Raw genomic sequence first — 12,334 nt, 5'->3', positions numbered from 1 at the left:
ATTTCCTTAAGATCCTTTTCGTATAAGGATCCTTGTTACTCCATGTGCATCTACTGCTTAGCTAATACATCTCGACAGCTATGCTTCAGTGTCAGGTTATCAACCCAGCCACTTAGCATCCGTTTTCTTTGAGTCTATGATGTTTCTGCGTAACAGCTGTCAGCTGATACATTTCTTTTGATATGTTTCTACCATCAGCTGGTTAGCTGATACGGTTGTTATCTTTCTAATATCAGCTACTGTCGATACAATTCCTTTGTTCTGTCCTACATCGGCTGCCATAGTCGATGTACCGGAGATTCACCCACAATCTTAGGGTTCTTGCTATCGGTCGATCCAAACTGGTGTACCTATCAATCGGCTACCCAGACCAAAGTACACAACCCTAGATCAGTAAGATAGCACAGTAGACACGCTTTTGTTAGGCACGACCAAAGCACATCAATCAACAAGATCCTTCCTTTTTCTGTACTTGAAGTACTGTATCTTCAACGTTCCTCTCTGAAGCGTCCCCCCATCAGGGAAGACTTAAAAGTGTTACTTTATCAGTCCCAGGAGGCTGATAACACTTTTATTACATCAGATGGTACATCATCGTACAACTCTTCGCGGTAATAGGCAGTGAAGCGCCACTATCGCGAGGATTACAACAAAAACCCATACTACTACACTAACTACGAAAAGGGGATCATCAGAGTCTTGCGCCATGCGGAGCTCCAACGGTGACCTCACCCACAGGCAAGACTGGGTGCAGGACGGAACCCTACTCAACGTCTTCGGGGATGTAGTCGGGATCTTCCACTGTAAAAGTAAGAATGGGGTGAGTACGAACGTACTCAGCAAGTCCAATCACACCGCGGAGGGGTTATAACAGAATTAAATGCACAGGATAATCCAAGGATGAGGTTATGGTTCATTTGCGGAAAACTCGACTTTATGCAAAGGTTCGTTTAAAACATTTTCAAAACAAGTCGTTAAGCATCAAGGAGCACATGGTGTTGATCCACACAGGATCCAAGTTTAAAACTGCTACCAGACTCCCCGTCCGTCGTAGCACATGGCACAGCGGCCGGACATTTCCCAAACAACCCACACCAGTCCAACCATTCCCAGAGAGTAACACTAGTTATGTGACCACACCGTAACTTGCCCAATACCGTGGGCACGGCTATTCGAATAGATTTTAACTCTGCAGAGGTGTGCAACTTTACCCACAGGTGGGGTACCACAGCACGAACACCTTAGTGCCGGTGCAGATCCCATCGAAGCCCTTACCCACCTTAGCTAGACCTGGCTAGCCACCACGGGATCTATCAAGGGGTCATTCGACCTAACACCGAGGTTTAACCGGGGCATAAGTCACACAGAGCTTATCCCGTCTCCTTGATCACCCGTTGCTCCCAGCTCTCCTGATGGCTATCAGACTAACTAGTGGGGTTAGGCTAAGCCGTTGCCCATACAACGGTCAAGTGGTTTGCACGACAGGAAGCTAGGTGAGACGACACATCAACTCGGTCCTTAGGGGTGACAAGATGGACATCTCCCTTCCACGCTCAACCACACAGGTACGAGCACACCACGGCAATTCACACAGAAATGCCATCCATCCCGTCTGGCTCACTTTTCAAAACCATATTTTATCCCTTCCCACGCGCACACACATTTCTTTGCAAAACCAAATGGTCAAGGTATGGTTATCACAAGTAAGGTGGCTATCCTACCATGTTTTCAGCACGCAAAACCATGCAATTTCATAAAACGGGCCACTGGGTTGTGTTTATAAAAACTAGGACAGAAATATGCATCAAAGGGCGGGATTGAACTTGCCATCGTCAAGTCCTTGCGGGAGGTCCTGATCAAAGCACTGTCCCTCGGGTTCGGGGTCGCAGAACTGGTCCTCGGTTGCTTGGCCGCAGTTGGGAACTTCTTCATTCACTCCGTGTCCTACGACGCAAACAAACAGGCATACAATCAAGCGAGAGAACTAAAAGCTTTTATCGTGGAGCTTGAATCGGAAATAATTTAGTTACGGAGGTAGGGGTAATATTTTTGGGTGGTTTCTTAATGGCATGGCTAAAACTATACTAGAAAGGGCGTGGTAAAGTTTTGGGTCGATCGGAGATTGTTTCACACATAAAATGATGAGTCAAAGATGGTTTCAGGGGTTAAACGGGAGTCCAGGGGCTTATACATAATTATCTAAAGAGGTAAGGGTTTATTTGCGAATCCTAGAATTAATCAGGGCATGCTAAAGGGTGTCGAGTATAATTAGGTTTACGTAGCGGAGGGGCTTGGGTTGAAATGCTAGAAAGAACGGGGTCTCTTTAGCAAAAAGGAGCAATTAAGAGAGGGGGGGAGGGGAAAGTTCATTTGGGTAAAATAGGAAAAGGGGAGGGGGCTATGGGCAAAAAGCCCTTTCTTCCTCCTCTCCCCCGCACAAAATAGAGGAGGGGGAAGGGGGGGCGCCGGGGCGGCCAAGTCCGGCCGGCCTAGGGCTCGGTGGCGGCTCGGGGGTGGGGGAAAAGGGAGAGGGGAGCACGGGGATCCCATCCCCGGCCTCACCTCGGGCTGAGGTGGAGCGAGGAGGCGCGGCGACGGTGGGCTGCGGGCGGCGGCAGAGCTGCGGGCGGCGGCAGCGCTGGAGACGAGGGAGGCGACGGGCGGTGGCAGTGGAGGCCGTGGGAAGGGGCGGAGTGGGGTGGAGGGGGTACTTATAGACCGGCAAGGCGGTGAGGCAGGGGGGGTTGGCCGGCGGCTCGCGGGCGCCATTAATGGCGTTTTGGCCGCTCGCGGCCGTCGTGGCGCGGTGGCGAGGGCGCCGGGTACCGCACGTGGGGGGTTAGGTGCTGTGCGATCACAGTGGCGAGCACGCGTGCGAGGTGCGGCAGGGAAGGCAGCGGCGGGCAGTGCGGCTGGCGACGAGCGGCGCGGCGAAGCGTGGCGCGGCAGCGGCGGGCGGCGCGGCGTCGCGGGGCCGGGCGCGCGCGCGGCGTGGCGAAGCGCGGGCCAGAGCGGGGCGCGGCGCACGGCGCGGCGCACGGCCACGCGCTGCGCGTGGGCGCGTCGTGGCGCGGCCGGGGTGATGCGGCGTTCGGGCACGCGGCAGGGGAAGAGGAGAGAAAGAGAGAAGGGAGAAGGGGAAAAAGAAAGAAGGAAGGAGAAGGAAAGAAAGGAAAGAGAAAAGAGAAAGAGAAATTGGAAAGAAGAAAAGAAATGGGAGAGAGAAAAAAAAGAAAAAGGGGAGAGAGAGAGAAAGAGAGAAAGAGAGAAAGAGAGAAAAGAAATGCGCGAGAAAGAATCGCGCCGGCGCTAATCGCGGCGGATGCTCGCACGCGGCCGGCAGGCCTCCGAGCGGCGCGGGATGGGACGGCGATGAGGTTTAGTGTCGGTCAGAAGGGGTTAGGGCTAGGGTTTCGACGTCAAGTGGTTTTTAATTGAAACACTCTAGCGCGCAATTTAGTTTGGTAATTTTTTAGGGCGTCACAAACCTACCCCACTTAAATGAATCTCGTCCTCGAGATTCGGCTGGCTCCTAAACAGATGGGGAAATTCCCTCTTTAGAGCCTCCTCGCGTTCCCAGGTTGCTTCCTCTACTCCGTGTCTGCTCCATTGAACTCTGCATATCCGTACTTTGGAGTTTCTTGTCCTCCTAGTGACGGTGTCCAGAATTTTGACCGGTACTTCCTGGTATCGCAGATCCGGCTGTAGATCTATTGTTTCCACCGGCACATGTTCTCCCTCGGGTACTCTTAAACACCTCCTTAATTGCGAGACATGAAATACTGGGTGTATATCTGACATCTCTTCTGGTAACTCCAGTTGGTATGCCACTGCTCCGACCCTCTTCAGAACTCGATACGGTCCAATGTACCGAGGGGCCAATTTTCCTTGCACTTGAAACCTTCACGTTCCTCGGATGGGTGAGACCTTGAGATAAACAAAATCTCCTGGGTGGAAACTTATTTCTCACCTTTTCTTGTCTGCGTAGTTCTTTTGTCGGGATTGAGCCGCTTTCAGCTTCTCGCGGATCTCCGCTACTTTTTCTTCTACTTCTTTTATAAGTGCAGGTCCTACTAGTGCACGTTCTCCAACTTCTGACCACATCAAGGGAGTTTTGCACTTTCTCCCATAGTGGGCTTCGAATGGCGACATGCCCAAGCTGGCTTGGTAACTATTATTGTATGAAAATTCTGCATAGGGCAGACTCTGCTCCCAGTCCTTTCCGTAGGTCAGGACACATGCTCTCAGCATATCTTCCATAATCTGATTTACCCTTTCGGTTTGACCATCCGTCTGTGGATGATATGCAGAGCTGAAATCTAACTTGGTGCCCATGGCTTGATGCAAGCTTTTCCAGAACCTAGAGGTGAATTGGGTCCCTCTATCTGAGACAATCCTGCTAGGTACTCCGTGTAGCTTGACTATGTTCTCCACATAGAGTTTAGCCAGCTTTTCTCCACCGTAATTAGTTCGTACGGGTATGAAATGTGCCGATTTAGTGAGTTGATCCACTATTACCCATATGGAATCGTGTCCCTTCTGTGTTTTAGGTAGACCCACTACAAAGTCCATTCCTATCTCGTCCCATTTCCACACCGGGATAGGCAAGGGTTGCAACAATCCTGCCGGTTTCTGATGTTCGGCTTTGATCCTTTGGCAAGTATCACAATGAGCCACGAATCTTGCGATATCCGCCTTCATTCCATTCCACCAATATTTTTGCCTTATGTCCATATACATTTTGGTGGATCCTGGGTGGATGGAGTAGGCCGAGTTATGGGCTTCGTCCATGATTAATTGCCGGAAATCCCCATTCTGGGGTACACAAATCCTATTCTCGTACCATAAGGTTCCCTTATCGTCCACTCTGAAACCCGGTGCTTTGTTTTCTCCAGTTTGTTTGCAAATCTTTACTAACTCTTGATCCGATCCTTGAGCCTCTCTGATCCTATCCTCTAGTGTTGATCGGACGTTCAGCACCTGGCTGGAACCTCGAGGCACAACGTGCACGTTTAATCGTGCCATTTTCTCTCGTAGGTGGTCGTCCTTGGGTCCATAGGGTTTTCGGCTTAAGGCATCGGCTACTACGTTTGCTTTCCCGGGGTGATACTGAATTTCCAAATCGTAGTCCTTGACCAACTCCAACCATCTCCTTTGCCTTAGGTTTAAATCCGGTTGGGTGAATATATACTTCAAGCTCTTGTGGTCGGTGTAAACCTCACACTTATTTCCAATCAGGTAATGTCTCCAAATCTTAAGGGCATGCACTACGGCTGCTAATTCCAAATCATGGGTCGGATAATTCTGCTCATGAGTCCTGAGTTGGCGGGAAGCATATGCAACGACTTTCCCGTCCTGCATCAGTACACACCCTAATCCTTGTCGGGATGCGTCACAATAAATGACAAAGTCCCGATGAATGTCCGGTAGGGTCAGCACTGGGGCGGTTGTCAACCTTTGCTTCAATTCTTGAAAACTTCTTTCACAATTTTCCGTCCAGGCGAACTTCTTCTCCTTCTTAAGAAGTTCCGTCATGGGTCGGGCTATCTTAGAGAATCCCTCAATAAACCTTCGATAGTATCCGGCTAATCCAAGAAAACTTCTGATCTCACTAACATTAGTCGGTCGCTGGCAGTTGGATACGGCTTCGACCTTCTCTGGGTCTACTGCTACACCTTCCGCGGTCAGAATGTGACCAATAAAAGCTACTCTCTCCAGCCAGAATTCACACTTGCTAAATTTTGCATATAGCTTGTGTGTCCTTAGCTTTTCCAACACTACCCGTAGATGTTGTTCATGTTCCTGAACACTCTTGGAGTAGATAAGTATGTCGTCGATAAAGACTATGACAAACTTATCCAGTTCGTCCATGAATACCTTGTTCATGAGGTTCATAAAATAGGCAGGGGCATTGGTTAGTCCGAAGGACATTACGGTAAACTCGAACTGCCCGTAACGGGTGACAAAAGCTGTCTTGGGGATATCATTTTCCCTAATCTTGAGCTGAAAATATCCTGACCTTAAATCGATCTTGGAAAAGTACCTGGCTCCTTTTAGCTGATCGAACAGGTCATCAATCCTGGGGAGGGGGTACTTATTCTTAATGGTAACTTCATTCAGTGCCCGGTAATCTACACACAACCTCATACTCCCATCCTTCTTTTTGACAAACAGCACTGGGGCTCCCCACGGTGACGAGCTTGGTCTAATGAAGCCAATTCGTTGCAGTTCTTCTAGTTGCTTCTTTAATTCTGTTAACTCAGAGGCTGCCATCCTATAGGGTCTCTTGGCTATCGGTGAGGTTCCGGGGATAAGGTCTATGACGAACTCTATATCCCTATCCGGCGGCATACCGGGAAGTTCTTCGGGGAACACATCTGGGTATTCGCTTACTACCGGAACTCCTTCTAAGGGCTTGGCTTCCACGCTAAACACCATTGGGTCGAACTTACTGTCCCGGGTATGGCAGATCACTTGGACTCCTTCGGGGTTTGTTAGGTGTACCACTTTGTCGGTGCAGCCTATGAGACCATTGTGTCGGCTTAACCAGTCCATTCCAAGGATCACGTCTATTCCCCCAGACTTAAGTACTACCAAATCTGCTAGAAAGTCTACCCCACTTAAATTGATCCTTACCCGTGGACAACCTAACTGACAATTAATGTCGCCTCCAGGCATCCGGGTTAATAGGGGTGTTTTTAGTAGTACCGTAGGTATTCTGTGTTTTTCCACAAAACTCGAGGATATGAACGAGTGCGATGCTCCAGAATCGAATAGTACTGTTGCCAGAGCTGAGTTGACTAGGTACTCACCGAGCACTACGCCTTGAGCCTCTTGAGCCTCCTGCGCGTCGATGTGATTGACGCGGGCTCGTCCAAATGATTGCTGCTTCATCTGCTGGCTGTTGTCGTTGTTGCGGTTGGGCACTCGGTTGGCACCGGTCAGGGCTGGTCTGGGCCCATTCACCGTGTTGGAGAAGGCCGATGTTGCCGGCTTATTCTTGGCATAAGGGCAATTGGCGATGAAGTGCCCTGTCTCATGGCAGTTGAAACAGGCCCTAACATTGTTGTTGTCGGAGGCGACCAGGCTTGTGTTGCTCTGCGGGGCTCTCATGGTATTCTAACTCTTAGGCTGTGCTTCAGGGGTCCGTGATCCTGTCACTTGGGACTGAGTCCTATACTGCATTGGGGCCTGAGATCTTGGTGCGGTGTAGTTGGAGTTCCTCGGCTTTTGGAAGCGGTCCTGTTGGCGGGCCTTACTTTCCAGGAATTTGCATTTGTTTTCCTTCCTCTCTTCGGCTTTGGCCCTTTCCGTGAGGATAGCCTTGTTCATTAGGGTGTTGAAGTCCGGATAGATCTAGGGGGTAAGCAAGGTCCGGAGTTCTGGGCTTAATCCCTTCTTGAGCATGTCTTGTTTCTTATCGTCGTCGCTCACTTCTTCCGGCGCATATCGGGCCAATTCTATGAACCGGTGGGTGTACTCTTCCACCGTCATGCTTCCTTGTTGTAGTGCGCGGAATTCATCCGCCTTGCGCTTCATGGTGGCTGAAGGGATGTGGTAGCGGCGGAACTCCCTTACGAATTCTCCCCAGGTGATGGTAGAGGCATCCTCGGCTGCGGCATAATAGTTTTCCCACCAGGATAATGCTGTTCCGGCGAGCTGGTGGGCTGCTAGAAGGACTTTGTCCCGGTCCTGGCATTCGAATGGTTCGAGCTTCCTCTGAATCACTCGCAACCAGTCGTCTGCATCCAATGGGTTGCAAGATCCGGCAAAGGTGGGCGGCTTGGTCCTTAGGAAGGCCGTCAGCTTGTCATTCATATTCTGCCCTCGTGGCTGCCGGTTAATGAGGGCATTGGCCAGCGTCTCCAGTATGAGGGTCTGGTTATGGATTATCTGCGCCAAGCCTCCGAGGGGTGGGGGTGGTGGTAGTTGCTCTCCTTCTTGACTTCCTCCTCGGTTCTGGCTTACTTCTTGTTCTCCTTGGGGAAGATCTTGTTCAACGGGCTGTGCTCCGACACTAGCGGCTACGGGGTTCCGGCCACGGGAGGCCCTCGCGAGGTTCCGGGGGGTCACCTGTTGATTGGGTAGACTGGGTTACGATTATGTGATGTTTAAGTTGTTTAACTCGTATAGAAGGCAGAATCCACCTTCTGCCGGTATTTATATAAACAAATAGTACACAACAAACCAGCACACAACATCACAAGCAACAAGCACCAACCATTTTATTACTGCAAGGGGGGTACAACTTAGGGGTACGACTAGGTCTCGTGTTACTCGGCCAGGGTCTTGTCTAAGGGCACGTCTTAAGGGGCTGAGGGGGTGCATCACTAGGGCGGCGACGGTTATTCTACTTGCGCGGCGTGCCTTCTTCCGGGGCGGGAAGGGTGAGAGGTCCTCGCTCGCCGTCTTCTGGATTCCCATCGGTCAGGGGTTGCATTGCAGCATCCCCTTCATCGGCGGCAGCAGAACTTTCAGGGTTCTCGGGTGGGGCTCGTGTGCTCCCAAAGAGTGATCCCCACCCTATGACGGGTGTCCCGAGTAAAACATGGTCTTCCCCAATTGCCGGGACTGGTGTTCCACTTTGGGTCCAATCTTGCATACGCCGGTCTCGGGCCTGCCTGAGGCTCTCTTGGGCGACTGCTTTGCTACTAACCGTGGCTGCGGCTCTCGCCTCAGCGTGGGCGGCTCGGATCTGCTGTAACCTCACTGCGAGCTCTGCTTGCTCGGCTCGATGGGTCTGTTCCCTCAGAAGGTTGGCTTGCTCATCAAAGAGTTGGTCCAGGGCGGCTAGGTATGTAGGCACTTGGTACAGGGGGCCTTCTTCGTGGCGACGTCGTTCCAGGTTTCTCATGCGTGCTTCCCAGACTGGGGTTCTGATGGCCGGCACAAATAACGGAGTGCTTTTCTGATGGCCAAGGGGTAGGTGTCTTGGTGTCTAAACCCCGTGGCGGTCGCTCGCCAAGGCTGGATGTTGGGGTAGCGGTTGCTCCTGGTGATGACCAGGATCACCCTGCAGCGGAGGGTACCATGGTGCTCGTACTCTCGGCTGTAGTACCTTGGGCGTTCTGTAACGCCAAGGTCCTCCAGGGTGTTGATTAAGAGGCCGGGAAAGCCAGGTGCTGCTTGGCAATCGCCCTGGGTCCATCCTTCCTCAGCCATCTGAAACATAAACAGGGTAAACAATTTTGCACAGGTACAACGATGGAGTAGATAACATTTATTATTGCAACATGGGGGGTACAGTTTTCGGGGCTACGTGGCTATTAGGGTAGAGTTCTAGCTCGGAGTGCTAATCCTATCACGGGGATTCTTCCTCAGTCCTGATAGAGCGCTTCTTTATTGGAAGGAAGCGATCCATCTCATTTTCGGTCTGAGTACCCTTATCCCAATGGGTTTCCATGGGTTCTTCTTCTTCTTCCTCTATCCATCCACCTATTCCGTTGCGGTTCTCGTATTCTTGCATCTGGGCTTGGAGGGCGGCTAAGGAATACTCAGCGCTTGCGGCTCTTGTCCGTTGTTCCTCCAGCTCCTGGGTTATCTTTTCAATCCCATGGATTAGCTGCTTCAGTTGTGCCGCCTGTTCGCGGTAGAGTGCATCCAAGCCAGTAAGGTAGATGGACAGGTGGGAGACCGTATCTTCTAGGTCTTCTTCTTCTCGTCCAAGTCCCCTCATCCGGGCAATCCAAGTGCATCCTCTCCCCTCAGCGGGTGGGAAAAATCCCATAGGAGTCCGCTGAAGGTGGCGCCTGTAGAGCATACGCAGCCGTCGCAGGGCTTTACGGGCGGCCTTTCGATAAGTGTCGGGGAAGCAGAAGCCAACGGTGGAGATGAACCAAGGGTCCACATCAGGGTAGCGGGTGCTTCTCTCCACAAAAACCATCATGTCGCACCGAAGGGTGCCTCCGGCGATGTACTCACGGTAGACATACTCCGGTGGTTCCATAATCCCAACGCGTTCCAGGCTGAGCAATAGTAACTTGGGAAGGCCGGGCTCTGCGTGGCAGATTCCGTTAACCCATCCATTGCCAGCCATCTGGAACAAGGCCAAGACCAGCGGTGAGTGTTTGTGCAGAAAATTTCTAAATCGGGACAAGTTCTAGGGCCTGAAAAGGGGTCTCGCTCCTAGGGTCACGTCCTACGGCCAGCCTACGGCTCTGATACCACCTGAAGCGTCCCCCCATCAGGGAAGACTTAAAAGTGTTACTTTATCAGTCCCAGGAGGCTGATAACACTTTTATTACATCAGATGGTACATCATCGTACAACTCTTCGCGGTAATAGGCAGTGAAGCGCCACTATCGCGAGGATTACAACAAAAACCCATACTACTACACTAACTACGAAAAGGGGATCATCAGAGTCTTGCGCCATGCGGAGCTCCAACGGTGACCTCACCCACAGGCAAGACTGGGTGCAGGACGGAACCCTACTCAACGTCTTCGGGGATGTAGTCGGGATCTTCCACTGTAAAAGTAAGAATGGGGTGAGTACGAACGTACTCAGCAAGTCCAATCACACCGCGGAGGGGTTATAACAGAATTAAATGCACAGGATAATCCAAGGATGAGGTTATGGTTCATTTGCGGAAAACTCGACTTTATGCAAAGGTTCGTTTAAAACATTTTCAAAACAAGTCGTTAAGCATCAAGGAGCACATGGTGTTGATCCACACAGGATCCAAGTTTAAAACTGCTACCAGACTCCCCGTCCGTCGTAGCACATGGCACAGCGGCCGGACATTTCCCAAACAACCCACACCAGTCCAACCATTCCTAGAGAGTAACACTAGTTATGTGACCACACCGTAACTTGCCCAATACCGTGGGCACGGCTATTCGAATAGATTTTAACTCTGCAGAGGTGTGCAACTTTACCCACAGGTGGGGTACCACAGCACGAACACCTTAGTGCCGGTGCAGATCCCATCGAAGCCCTTACCCACCTTAGCTAGACCTGGCTAGCCACCACGGGATCTATCAAGGGGTCATTCGACCTAACACCGAGGTTTAACCGGGGCATAAGTCACACAGAGCTTATCCCGTCTCCTTGATCACCCGTTGCTCCCAGCTCTCCTGATGGCTATCAGACTAACTAGTGGGGTTAGGCTAAGCCGTTGCCCATACAACGGTCAAGTGGTTTGCACGACAGGAAGCTAGGTGAGACGACACATCAACTCGGTCCTTAGGGGTGACAAGATGGACATCTCCCTTCCACGCTCAACCACACAGGTACGAGCACACCACGGCAATTCACACAGAAATGCCATCCATCCCATCTGCCTCACTTTTCAAAACCACATTTTATCCCTTCCCACGCGCACACACACTTTCTTTGCAAAACCAAATGGTCAAGGTATGGTTATCACAAGTAAGGTGGCTATCCTACCATGTTTTCAGCACGCAAAACCATGCAATTTCATAAAATGGGCCACTGGGTTGTGTTTATAAAAACTAGGACAGAAATATGCATCAAAGGGCGGGATTGAACTTGCCATCGTCAAGTCCTTGCGGGAGGTCCTGATCAAAGCACTGTCCCTCGGGTTCGGGGTCGCAGAACTGGTCCTCGATTGCTTGGCCGCAGTCGGGAACTTCTTTGTTCACTCCGTGTCCTACGACGCAAACAAACAGGCATACAATCAAGCGAGAGAACTAAAAGCTTTTATCATGGAGCTTGAATCGGAAATAATTTAGTTACGGAGGTAGGGGTAATATTTTTGAGTGGTTTCTTAATGGCATGGCTAAAACTATACTAGAAAGGGCGTGGTAAAGTTTTGGGTCGATCGGAGATTGTTTCACACATAAAATGACGAGTCAAAGATGGTTTCAGGGGTTAAACGGGAGTCCAGGGGCTTATACATAATTATCTAAAGAGGTAAGGGTTTATTTGCGAATCCTAGAATTAATCAGGGCATGCTAAAGGGTGTCGAGTATAATTAGGTTTACGTAGCGGAGGGGCTTGGTTTGAAATGCTAGAAAGAACGGGGTCTCTTTAGCAAAAAGGAGCAATTAAGAGAGGGGGGAGGGGAAAGTTCATTTGGGTAAAATAGGAAAAGGGGAGGGGGCTATGGGCAAAAAGCCCTTTCTTCCTCCTCTCCCCCGCACAAAATAGAGGAGGGGGAAGGGGGCACCGGGGCGGCCAAGTCCGGCCGGCCTAGGGCTCGGTGGCGGCTCGGGGGTGGGGGAAAAGGGAGAGGGGAGCACGGGGATCCCATCCCCGGCCTCACCTCGGGCTGAGGTGGAGCGAGGAGGCGCGGCGACGGGGGGCTGCGGGCGGCGGCAGCGCTGGAGGCGAGGGAGGCGGCGGGCGGTGGCAGTGGAGGCCGTGGGAAGGG

This window comes from Panicum hallii, chromosome 7 (assembly GCF_002211085.1).
Source record: "Panicum hallii strain FIL2 chromosome 7, PHallii_v3.1, whole genome shotgun sequence".
NCBI lineage: Eukaryota > Viridiplantae > Streptophyta > Magnoliopsida > Poales > Poaceae > Panicum > Panicum hallii.
Note: the sequence above shows the minus strand (reverse complement) of the source record.